Source organism: Symphalangus syndactylus, chromosome 4 (genome assembly GCF_028878055.3).
Source record: "Symphalangus syndactylus isolate Jambi chromosome 4, NHGRI_mSymSyn1-v2.1_pri, whole genome shotgun sequence".
NCBI lineage: Eukaryota > Metazoa > Chordata > Mammalia > Primates > Hylobatidae > Symphalangus > Symphalangus syndactylus.
The window spans coordinates 155,287,248-155,300,107 of record NC_072426.2 but is presented as its reverse complement, the minus strand read 5'-3'; the positions used below and the strand labels follow the sequence as shown (position 1 = coordinate 155,300,107).

General features: G+C 39.2%; 1 protein-coding gene across 1 annotated transcript in view; it reads right to left on the bottom strand.

Moving 5' to 3' along the window:
* The window catches only part of TENM3 (teneurin transmembrane protein 3), a 2,305,387-nt gene that overhangs the window by 678,106 nt on the left and 1,614,421 nt on the right, over positions 1–12,860 (bottom strand). The gene's annotated exons all lie outside the window — the stretch shown is intronic.

The window sequence follows — 12,860 nt, the reverse complement described above, 5'->3', positions numbered from 1 at the left end:
TTAAAAAAATAAAATAGTTGATCTTAGAGTCCTAGCCAAAAATAAACAAATAAAATAGTATATGTATACACACTAAGCATAATTTCATTTGTATATGTTGCATGTATTTCATATAAACAACTAAACACAAACCTAGTGTTATCTCTAAGATGGGGATTTAGCCCAATAGTACCCACCTGGCTCTAAATCGACTAAAGAAAACACATGCTCATATAATTTTCCTTACTAGAAGATGTTTATTACTTACGCATTTTAATAGAGGTATCTATGTCTGTCTCTTTACACCTATAAACATATATATTATATAATCAATCTTTAGTGTCAGTTCATTAGAATTTATACATTCATATCTGAAATTTAATGGTATGGCAATATGAATTGAGGCAAAGAAGAAAAAAAAGAAGTTCCCCAAAAACGATTGGAATAAAATTCTAAAAATAAATAAATAAATAAATAAATAAATAAATAAATAAAATAAGGAGAAGGAAGAAGAGGAGAAAAAGCAAGGGGATTATTAATATTTTGAGTGGTTTAAATATAGTAGTTGTCAAAAATTCTCAGACTAAATTATATGCATTTCATTCGTAGGAACTTCATAGTTGTCAAAAAATTCTTGGACTAAATTTTATGCATTTCATTCACAGGAACTTCTAAAATTCTTTCTCAACAACTGTTTTTAATTCTAACAACTGCACATGATTCTAACAAACTGATTATATGGCTTTGAAATGCATAGTGCTTTAGATACAGAAAATCAGAGAGTCTTCCTATTGAAATGAGGCATTGAAAAGAGGAAAGCTGATCCCAAAAATATTAAAACCAGATAGAATTACTCAAAAAGCAGGGTAGTCTGACTTAGTTACTATAAAGGGCAAATATCTGGACATTCTTTGGTATTTTCCAGGAACTACATTGTGCAATATTTATAATGATGATCCTGCATTATTGGGAAAAAAATTAAATTATGAGTATATCTTAGCATATTCTGGTGAAGAAATTTGGAAACAATTCACTTAGATAGAGTCCCACCCGAATGTTTAAAAGTAGCAAGAGTGAATCACTTCTTGATGTTTTCTGAATGTTTCTTAATGTTTAAAGTAAAAATTTTTACTTTAATTAATTATCTTCCTCTCTGTCTCTCTCTTCCCCTTCTCTCTTGTCCTCACGCCCCGCCTTCCTCTGCCCCACACTTCTCCCACCACACACACAGTTGCTTTTATTTATAATACTTATTTGGTGTTTGACTTGTTTCAGACCAACTTTGCTAACATGGTGGGCTTATATTTTAAGAAAATACGGATGTAATGAGATTTTGGTACTTGAAAATAATCTAACATTTTCATTTCATATATTAAAAAATGTATTGGTATATATTCATTATTCATTTAAGTCCAGTCAACTCTCAATTATCTCAGGTAATAGAGAGGAAGGATAGAAGGAACAGGTGAAATCTATTCCTACTCCCCAAACACAATTTTCAATCTCCTCTCTGTGAGTTCTTTACAAGACAGTGATACCTCCTTTCCCCTTCTTTGTAGACGCGTTTCAATTATGGAATGACCTTAAGAAAAACAACCCAAGAGAAAAAGAGAAGCAAGCACATGGATGATCTCAAATCCGCTTTAAAATTAAGATAGCAAAGGAAATCTTTAAGTCTACTAAGAGAAAACAAACGGAAATGATTTTTCCAATATTGTCTCCGGAAGCACAAGTCACTTCCAGATAAAAATGTTGTTTGTCATTTGTTAAACGGCACCAACTATTTTGCAAACCATTTAATCATTTAAAAAGCCAGCTTTTTATAAATATAAATGTGTCTTAACCTTCAGAATAGCAGTTCGGTTTTTAGTGTGAATGTCTTTATACATTTTATAATCTGCAGATGAGGAGGGCCAATAAGACCTTGTTTAATAATGTTATTAAATACTGATGATAGACAAAGTCTTACAAGCATGTCATCCAGACTGTTAGCAGTAGAACAGGCCTCCTAGCTGTTCCTTAACTAGCAATAATATTGACCTTTTTACTAAGTGTGAACAGCATTTATCCAAGGGAGGAATCAATATCGAGCTGAAACTCCAAGGTCTTAACAGCTAATCCTAAAAAACATTACTCAGTGGAGATTCCAGGATGGCAATTAGCATAAATGCAAAAATGAAAAGATCATGTAAACAAATGTTCTCAACTTTGTGTACGGTTTTTATATTTGGCATTTATTGAACAAGGAGGAGAACGGGAAACAGAACTTGAAGACTGCTCTTTGTTTTCCCTAGAAAAGCTGCATTAAGTAGAGTAAAATAAAATCCTTTTAGACACATAGAAAATTACACTATGATTTAACACCTATTGTGCTGAGGGATGTCAATAGTCATTGATTACTTTCTCTGTGAAGACCCAATGAAATCTTATAAACTAGTGTTAACTTTGAGGCTACGAAGGGTCCGAATATTTTAAAACACTATTAGTGATCATGCTTTTTCTCCTTCATCTGAACAACCTAGTCAAATGGGTGTTGTCTACAAAAGTGTTTTCCCCACAAGGCGATGAGGGGAGGGAAAAGGGTCAGTCCGTGAATATGGCTGAGAAACTGCCCTAAGAGAAAACGCAGCAGCTCATCTGTGGGGTTGGGGTTTGGGTGGGGAGGGCGCCCTATACTCTATTTGTGGTCAGGTCAATAAAAAGTCAAATATTTGGCAGAAAGGAGAAAAATGTAGTCATTCATTTTTTATTTTTTAGAGAGAGGATTTCCCTCAGTCGCCCAGGCTGGAGTGCAGTGGCACAATCATAGCTCACTGCGGCCTGGAACTCCTGGTGTCAAGTGATCCTCCGGCCTTGGTTTCCCAAAGCAGTGGGATTACAAGTGTGAGCCACCCTTTCCGGCCAGTAATTTTTTAAAATGTAAAAATAGAAGAAGAGTGTATACAATGGATGGAATTTTTCTAGCTTTATGGTCAAGACTTTAAGAACTGAGAAAATGTGTTACTTGTGGCCTGGGCTGGGGTCTTGAGAGAGAAGCTGAATTAAATGTTAACTCTATTTACAACCAATTGGTCACCAATCCTTCCTCTACGGCTCCACCTTCCTGAGTAAATCTGTTACAGCAAACAGAGCTTGGATCCTCCAGCCTGTCTTGAGGTATGCCAAGACAGCTTCCTTCAAGATAAGGAAATTAATCTCTTACAACTGCCTTCCTTGAAATGGGGAAACTGGCCTTAGGTGGCAGAATCCCAATGGTATGTTAGAAAATAAAGGACCTGGGACAGCATTAGGAGATATACCTAATGCTAAATGATGAGTTAATGGGTGCAGGAAATCAACATGGCATATGGATACCTATGTAACAAACCTGCACATTGTGCACATGTACCCTAAAACCTGAAGTATACTAAAAAAAAATAAAAAAAAATAGAAAATAAAGGACCTAAGGAAAAAGCTCCTTTATCCATCTACCCACAGAAGCATGTCCATTTGTGGGTCCACATTTGTCTCCGTGTATTATCTTTCTATTGCACGTGCAGCCATAAACACTTTCTCCTCTTTCTTGAATATGAACATCCTTCTTCAATTGAGTACATGCCCTTTAAAAAGGTGTTCTGTATTTGGCTTTCAAGAATCTGGCCATCCTAGACAAAAAGGGACCAGAGGAGTTCTTATGATTTATCATGTCTATGATCCATGAATTAAAAGGCCTCAGTGAATGAGACCATTATGGTTTATTGCTTCTGGAAGCCGAGTACTATAGAGTGTGTGAAGAGAAGCTGGCATTAATGCCTGAACAATAAAAGTCTCTAAATGCTGATTTACCTGTCAGACTGAATTGGCTCTGAAAGAAGGCTAATTAAAAAAAAAAAAAAGAAGAAAACTTGTATATCCAGATACAGAGTCTTTTTATTCCAAAGTTTTAATAAAAATTTATATAATTTTCATATGAAACCATGAAAGAGTTCTATATAACTATTTGTTTTCCCTTGTTAGTTGACATGCTTTACTTTGGGTTTTAAAAAATTGAGAATACCTACAAAAAATTACATGAAAGCATTCAATATGCTAACAATAGCACTTTTCACTTCTTAGTTGGTTAAACTGTCCTGAAATTGTAGATTTTTCACAACGTCATAGTCTAAAAGTTACTTATTCTAAGAAAATTGTAATGGCCTTATAGTTGCTACAGTTTCAATCATCTATTTGTTCCCCAGGTTCAGGCTAGCCTAAGTCTTAATTATGCCAAATCGTGAATGTCTATTCAGTCTTTTTACATCTTTAGAGAATTCCGTTACTTAGTTTGAAAGCTCATCAGGAATCATACTGACATCACATATGGGAAGACTTTTGTTATGTTTACCATCAACCCCTTGTCCACATTGAAAACCCCATTCCTTAATTCTGGATTAGGCTTTCGAGGTTCTGAAAGAGCTACTCGTCCAGCGCAGTGGCACATGCCTGTAATCCCAGCACTTTGGGAGGCCAAGGCAGGTGGATTGCTTGAGCCCAGGAATTTGAGAACAGTCTGGGCAATTAGGTGAAACCCAGTCTTTACAAAAAAAAATAAAATTAGCTGGGTGGGCTGGTGCATGCTGGTGGCCCCACCTACTTGGGAGGCTGAGGCGGGAGGATCACTTGAGCCTGGGAGGTGGAGGTTGCAGTGAGCTGAGATCACACCACTGCACTCCAGCCTGGGTGACAAAGCGAGACCCTGTCTCAATAAATAAATAAATAATAAAAGAGCTACTAAAGTAACTGTATTCTTGAATAGGGATCAGTACAAATAGTAAATATTTTTGCTTTGTGGGCCAACTCCTCAGCTGTGCCATGGTAGGAGGAAGGCGATCATAGATAAAGCATAGATAATGAGCATGCATGGCTGTGTCCCATGACCTTTTATTCATGGACACTGAAATGTGAATTTCATGTATTTTTTTTTTTTTTTTTGAGACAGAGTCTCATTCTGTCTCCCAGGCTGGAGTGCAGTGGCATGATCTCGGCTCACTGCAACCTCCGCCTCCCAGGTTCAAGCAATTCTCCTGCCTCAGCCTCCCAAGTAAAATCTCACGTAATTTTTATGTCACATTTTATTCATTTTTCCCCTAACTATTGATAAACTCCATTGTAAACTCCATTCTTATCTTGTGGGGTGTACAAAAAGAGGTGGTAGGCTGGATTTGGCACATGGGCCATAGTTTGCCTACTCCTGTTTTTGAAGATGCAATTACATGAGTTCTAAGCCTCACCCACACATGTAATTTTAGAGGAGAGGCTCATTAATTTTAATTCACTTTCCTTTCTAAACATCAACACATTTCATAGAGTACTTACTGTTACAAGGTCTGGAGGACAATGGGGGAAAGTGAAATTCAGACCCCAGTATGGCATCCTTAACTCAGTCATATAACCAAGGCAGCTGTGAGCTGCAGATGTTCACCTATTCTGGGCTACTTTACTACAGACACATCTGGGAAGCAATATCGTACACTTCACCTTATTTTTATGCCAAAATGCATTGATGTCTTTATTGATTCTAATTGCCAACATTTTAATTAATTTTCTTTCATAGTATGTGAGGTTAGGTGTAATATTTTTCTTTCTGTCATAGTGAGAATAAGTTAATATTTAAAACTATTTGTCTACATTTTCCACATCTCCAGATTCTATATATAGTACCTATATAAATTATATAATATAATCACTATGTGTTGTGATTATAAATTATATAGTATAATCACTATCTGTAGTGATTATAAATTATAGTATATATATTATACTATATGTGACATAATTATAAGATGAATATAAGTTATACAGAGTAAAGCATAATTTATAAATTATAGTATATATAAATATATAAATTATAGGCTTAAATGTATACAAAATACAATTAAATATATAATTATACATAAATTATAGTATAATCACAATGTCTGGATCAACCTAATCTGAAATTCTTTTTTAGCCAAATATTAGTGTAATCATTCCCAAATTATACTTTCTAAATATGTTTTTGGTAGAATTGAGGCCTAATATGCTGGCTATATAAGTTAACTGCAGATACTAAAGCTGGTGTAATTGGCATGGTATTGATTTAGAAATATTAGTAGATAATAAAATACTTTAGGTATAAGAAATTGAATTAAGTACTACTATTCATACACTTTTCATGATGATGACTTTTCTATTTCATCATGCTGATATAAAAATAGACTAAAAATACTCCTCAGTTAACAAAATGATTTATAATGAAAGACTCGAAGTTGCTTATTCAAGGAACCCTAAGGGGGAAGAGCTGAGAGATCACATTTTGAGTTTTGCAAGTAGTTATACATTGCATGCTCTCTTGGCTTTTTACTCTTTTCATGTAGCAATTGTATTTGGAATTACCATCTTTGGACGTATTTGGAATTATTTGCTTCCACGATCCCACCCACCCCTCCCCATATTAGCCTACAAGATCTTGGAAGGGAGGGAGTAGGTCTCATTCATTCCATATTCCCAGGACTGAGCAAATGCTTAGATTAGTGTAGATGCTTAACACATTTTTGTAAATGACTGAACTGGATTATTTTGTGATTCAACTTGTTCGGATTCATTATAAGAATGTTATATTTCCCAAGTCTGCCTTTATAAAGAGGAAACAGTATTCCTCATTCAGTCGTCTTTGCTTCCAGGAAACGAAGGAAAAAAATCCCATATATCTGAAACCCTCTTATTGGAGCCTTCCTGTCAAAACTTCATCACCTAGACACGTTAAAGCCCGAAATGCGAATCGCCACAGCTGTAGGTATTTTAGCAGCAGATAAACGTTTTCTATAACTTCCAGTATAATCAGGGATGGCTATGAGCCTGTGGGTAAGCGCGAGATGTAGGTGGCTGAGAGCTGGGAATAGTAGCAGGGTATGGTGCAGGCTGGGCACATGGTCTGATGCTGGAAATGGAGTGACAAGCTGGCAAGTTTAAGTGGAGATTGAAGCAGTTGCAGGGGTTAACAGAGGCCATGAAAAGTTATGTCACTTGTTTTACTAGTACTGTATCTGAGGTGCTTCTCTGATTGTGATAAAGTACAGAAAAATGTCAAAACAAATTCAAAGTGACTTGAAGAACCTTGATTTACGCTCCTTGAAAATGCTAAGCATTTTATTGTATTGCACTAACCTATCTAAAAAATGGGTAAAGTAACAATTTAAATATTCCAAGGACTGTGAAACTATTTGGAAATCAGTCCTTTAGTTATACAGTGGCTCCGACTGAACCCCTCTCTTGAAGTTAAGCATCATAAGGAAAAAGTTTAAGCCTACTCAGTAAATCAAGAAACTTCCTAGTAGATTTTCTTCAACTCACTCAGAAATGTGATTAACAGGAAAAAAAAAAAAAAAAAAAAGGAGAATATTTTTAAGTGCCTGTCCTTCTTTAAAAGGCTGTGACTTTCCTTGCTTCGTGGACAGATTTATCCTTCACTGGATTAATGAGCTCTGCGACTCCAAGAGGGCAATGCCACTTGCAGGACAGTTCTCCAGGTGGCCTTGGGCCAACCCAATGTCCCCCCACTTTTCGCTTCCAGTTCTCAAGAATAACTGTCGAATGTGCCAGGAATGCAACATCCTGAGAAAAGGGGAGAACTGGCCAAACAGCCCAGGCTAGAAACCCCCAGAAACAGGATGTCCTTCGATGTTTCGGCCCAGCAGTCATGTGACACCCGGGGCGTAAAACCCAGGGTGGGCTGCTTTCTGGGGTCCCTCAGCTGCGGTGCAATTAAGGCATGAGCAGATGAGACTCTATCCTCCTGGGCAGCTTTCCAGAGCCTTGGGGGATCAGCTCATCATGAATGCTGGGTTTTTGTCCCTCGCTGTTTATCTGTAAGTAATAAATCCACTCAGTGTAGTGTGTGTGTGTGTGTGTGTGTGTGTGTGTGTGTATGTGTATGTTCTGTTTCACCGGACTCAGGCAAGTAGTAACCAGCGCACAGTGAACCTACCTTATACCACTCTCTTTTGTTAAATAAGGAAAGTTCCATACAGTAGAATATATTCTAGACAAGTACAAACTAGATGGAGTGGGCCAGGCATTTGACGGGAGGTAAGCAGGGAAATCCGAGGACCACTCTCAGCTTAACCCTTGGGACTGTATTGTAGCAGAGTTCTCCACTTTCACCTTTTCTTCAATATTCCAAGTTTTTGTCTTGAGGTATTATCTCACCCTTGGCATCCCACGAGCTGAAATATGGTTCTGGTTTTATTTCTGCACATGGTAGGCCAGTTTCCCACAGCTGATACTGATGCTAATACCAATATGAATACTAACACTATTTAATAGTTATCTCTTACACTGCACTTACTATGCTCCCAGCTTCAAAGGTGCTCATATTTGGATGTGGTATTTAATATTGTTCTTAAGCTACCCCAAAGGCTCTAAAAAACCGATTTTAGGCCTTCACTCATGGATTCGCACCCTACTGCAGAAATAAAACCCAAGGCAACCTCTTGCCAGCCTCAAGCAAAAGGCTCACCTATAGGACATTTAGTTTGATGGCCAAGGTGGTTTTTCCAAAGACAGAAGTCTGACTGACCTTTTGGGAGAGTTTCTTTCTTTGTTTTGTTTTTTATTTTTGGAGACAGGGGTCTCGCTCCGTCGCCCAGGCTGGAGTGCGGCGGCACAACCACAGCTCACTGCAGCTTTGACTTCCTGGCTCAAGTGATCCTCCCACCTCAGCCTCCTGAATAGCTAGGACTACAGGTGTGCACTACTACACCTGGCTAATTTTTGTCTATTTTGTAGAGATGGGGATTTGCCATGTTGCCCAGGCTGGTCTCAAACTGTGGGCTCAAGCAATCCACCCACCTCAGCCTCCCAAAATGCTGGGATTCTGGGTATGAGCCACCGTGTCCTCAAGGATTTAACCTTGCCCTAGAAGAGGTCTGGCCTTTGCCCTGGTGGTAATATTGATTTGCTGGGGGTCAGGGGAGGGGAGGCTTGGGCTAGCCAGATTGTGACAGTTGTTTGATTTAGGGTGGGGCCTACCACACCTGAAGGTGAAGGCCAGCCATCCCCGAAGCCCAACAGTATGATTTGGAGTAGGAGCTGTGTTTCGTAGAAATGTATGGGGCACAAGTGCAAGTTTCGTTACATGCATACATGGCACAGTGGTGAAGCCAGGGCAGTTAGGACATCCTTCTCCTGAGTGACGTACACTGTACCTATTAAGTAATTCCTCATCATCCCATTCCCTCACTCTTCCAAGTCAAACTTCCAAATCAAGGATGGGAGCTTTGAGTCAGGCCACCTGGATACACAGATCAATCATGTGGACAATCAATCAATCTGCTACGTAAAGGTGCCAAATGTAAATTCTGAATACTGAGGCTTGGGTGAGCTTCGCTGGTTGGCAACACTCTATGTAGATTGTCACATGCGGATACTGGGAGACTGATGTTCTCTGACTCCGTGGGAGGGAGACAATGAGAGCTGTGTCTGGTACTTCCGCAGCCTGGGCCCTATGTACGTCTTCCTTTGGCTGCATTTGATCTGTATCCTTTCCCCGTAATAAACCGTAACAGTGAGGATCACAATTTCAGTGAGCTCTGTGAGTCCCTGTAGCAACTTATTGAAACTGATGATGGTTTCGGGAAACCCTCAAACTTGTGATTTGCGTCAGAGTTGAGGGTTGTCTTGTGTCGACTATTCCTTTTAAAGTGAGTAGTTGGCTCAAACTCTTTGCAGTGAGTCCAGATTCAAACTCCAGCATCAGAACTTCCTCGGGGGGGATTATTTAAAATGCAGCCTCCTATTGCCACTCAAACCTACTGAATCAGAAAGGTCGGGGAGGGCTGAGAAGCTGCATTGTCATTATTATTTTTATTTGAGACAGTGTCTTGCTCTGTTGCTGAGGCTGGAGTGCAGTAGCACAACCACAGGTCACTGTAGCCTAGACTTCCTGGACTCAACCAATCCTCCCGCTTCAGCCTCCCGACTAGCTGGGACTATTGGCATGCACCACTATACCCAGCTAATTTTTAAAACATTCTGTAGAAACGAGCTGTCCCCACCTTGGCCAAGCTGGTCTCAAACTACTGGGCTCAAGTGATTCTCCTGTCTCCACCTTCCAAAGTGCTGGGATTACAGGCAGAAGCTGCATTACTAACAAGATTCCCAGGTGATTCTTAACGCACTGTGAAGCTGAATCCGGCTGTTTTCAATGAGAATGAAAACTGAATCTTAGGAGAAAATAACCTGACCTACAACAACAACAAAATACACCAGAGAGTCCTGGCTCAGTGGCTCACCCTGTAATCCCAGCACTTTGGGAGGCCAAGGTAGGTGGATCACCTGAGGTCAGGAGTTCAAGACCAGCCTGGCCAACATAGTGAAACCCCGTCTCTACTAAAAATACTAAAAAATTAGCTAGGCATGGTGACAGGCGCCAGTAATCCCAGCTCCTTGGGAGGCTGAGGCAGGAGAATCCTTTGAACCCGGAAGGCAGAAGTTACAGTGAGCCAAGATTGCGCCACTGCACTCCAGCCTGGGCAACAGAGCGAGGCTCTGTCTCAAAAAAAAAAAAAAAAAAAAACAGTCAACAGTGATAACCCTGGATGATCTGTTAGGAAGGGTCTAGTGAACAGTCATTCCTTTCTCAGTTCTCTGGCTTTTTACAGAAAAGGTGACAGTCACTTTGCAGGTCCCTGGAAAGGAGTGACCTACAAGATATGGAGATGGGATTTACCAAAGAAGAGTGGAGGTGGCTAGACCCTATTGAAGGGGATCATGTTGAATAATAAGCACCTGGTCTCGCTTGGATTTCTGGTTTCCACTGGGACACACTGGATCAGAGAATTTTGATTCGGGCCAGTGGTGCCCTAGCTCTGGCTTACAACATGTTTGGGAGCTGATGGTGTGCATCCCTTCCTGATTCCATGCTCAGTGACATCACCTTGGCAGGTTGAAATTGGTCATGGTGTGAGTGTTTACACCACAGTATATTACACCACCACACTGGGTGTTAAATATTTACCAGCACTTCGCTGGTGCAAGCCCAGGATAGTGCCAAAGGGAGGCAATGACATTTTCTCATCCTTTTACCTGGTTGAATAAAAGCTGTGATTTACATTAAGACACCTGGACTCTGGAAGGATGCAGGGTGCAATATCTGCAAACACAAAGAACACCCGATAAAATAAAGGACATTTGCATATCTGTGTCAATCTGGGAAAGACAGTATTCATTTTAATTTTATGAGTGACATTACTGAAAGGTTGAAAGGGGCCATTTAGATATCAAGTATTATTTGTCACTCAGTATTCTTATAACCATTATTATAATGGCACAACCATAATGGTTTAAACACAGCCTTAGCAGTAAAGCTTTGATGTCAGAAGAAGGAGTTTTTCTGAAGTTGGATGAAGGGTATTCCTTTCCTTTGGCTTTGCTGTCAGCAGAAAAAAGGGACTGCTGTGGGCAGGGCAGTGAGTGACGGGCAGTGCTGGATTGCAGGCTTTGTGTGTAGGGCTTTACCTAATAATGAAGATGTAGGTGAGCCATGAATTGTATGTTCCCTGGTATTTCATTCTACTTTATCTTTCACTGTAATTTAAAAGTTTGAGCTAAGAAATTTCATTATGAAGGGGCCATTGATTGAGTTCACTTGAAGCTAATGCTGTCAGATTAACGTAAAATTCTGTTTTTCTGAACTTAATTATTAAGATCTTACAGGTGAAATGAAAGAACAATTGATTTCTACCTTTGCTCTAGCCAGATTCTAGTATTTAAAATATTTATCTAGTGCCTTGGGCAATATTAAAAGTGTATCTTAATTGGGTTTACATTTTAATTCTGTAGAATGAACTCACTAGGCATACTTATATGTCCAGAGACTTTTTAGATGGTGAGCCTACTTCTTAAAACGGTACAGATTAATATATTTATAGGAAATGACTAAATGCCAGTTTAGTGTAATTCCCATGAAACATTTTTTTAAGTGGTTCAACTTTTAGACTTGTAAAAAACATCATTTTGTAAATTTTTTATTTTGAATGGAAAGAATAAACAGAGTCATAACTTTTCATAAAGCTAATTCTCTTTAATACTGTCTCCTTAAATTGCCACTGTTATTATTATGGTTTTCTGGTGTAAAAGGTACTGCAGTTGAGAGGATAGGGAATATTTACTGAGCACTTACTGAGTGCCAGATGCGCTCCTAAGTACAGTACTTGATGTGTCTTATCTCATTTAATCCTTCCACTAACCCTGGGAGATAAGCATAATCCTGATCCCAGTTTATAGATAAGGAGACTCAAGCTTACAGAGACTAGGAAACTGGCCAAGGTCAGATTCTGAGAGGCAGAGGCTGGCTCAGACCTAGATGGTCCGATACCCCAGGCTGTGCTCTTAACTCGCTTTCTCTTTTGTCTCACACTCCATACAATACAAAACAAGGGAAGACCTCAGAATTATTTCTCCAGAGACAGGTGATTCAGAAACAATTTTAGCACAATTTAAGGAGTTCCCAGGAAAGATCTCTTTTTTGTCATTTGCTAAGATGAGATTAAATTCCTAAAAAGCGCATTTTGATTCTCGGCCATGACATTAGACAGGACATCCCAAATACTTAAATACCAAGCTTTGTCTGCTAATCATTGCCAGTAATTGATCACTTAACAGATCAATTGAACAAGTCTAGCAAATCAAGGAAGTCATCCTCAAGGGTTTCTAATCCCATGAAGACACATGAGAGGCTATCTCCCAACACCAAGTAGTCTGATTACCACCGTCAAGCCCAGCTTCCTTACTCCAGGACTCCAATGGTCTGTGGCTCTTTGATTTTTTAAATAAACTGCTGGAACCTCTTATGCTGTCACTAGCTGGCAGCTCCATGTCTCCTT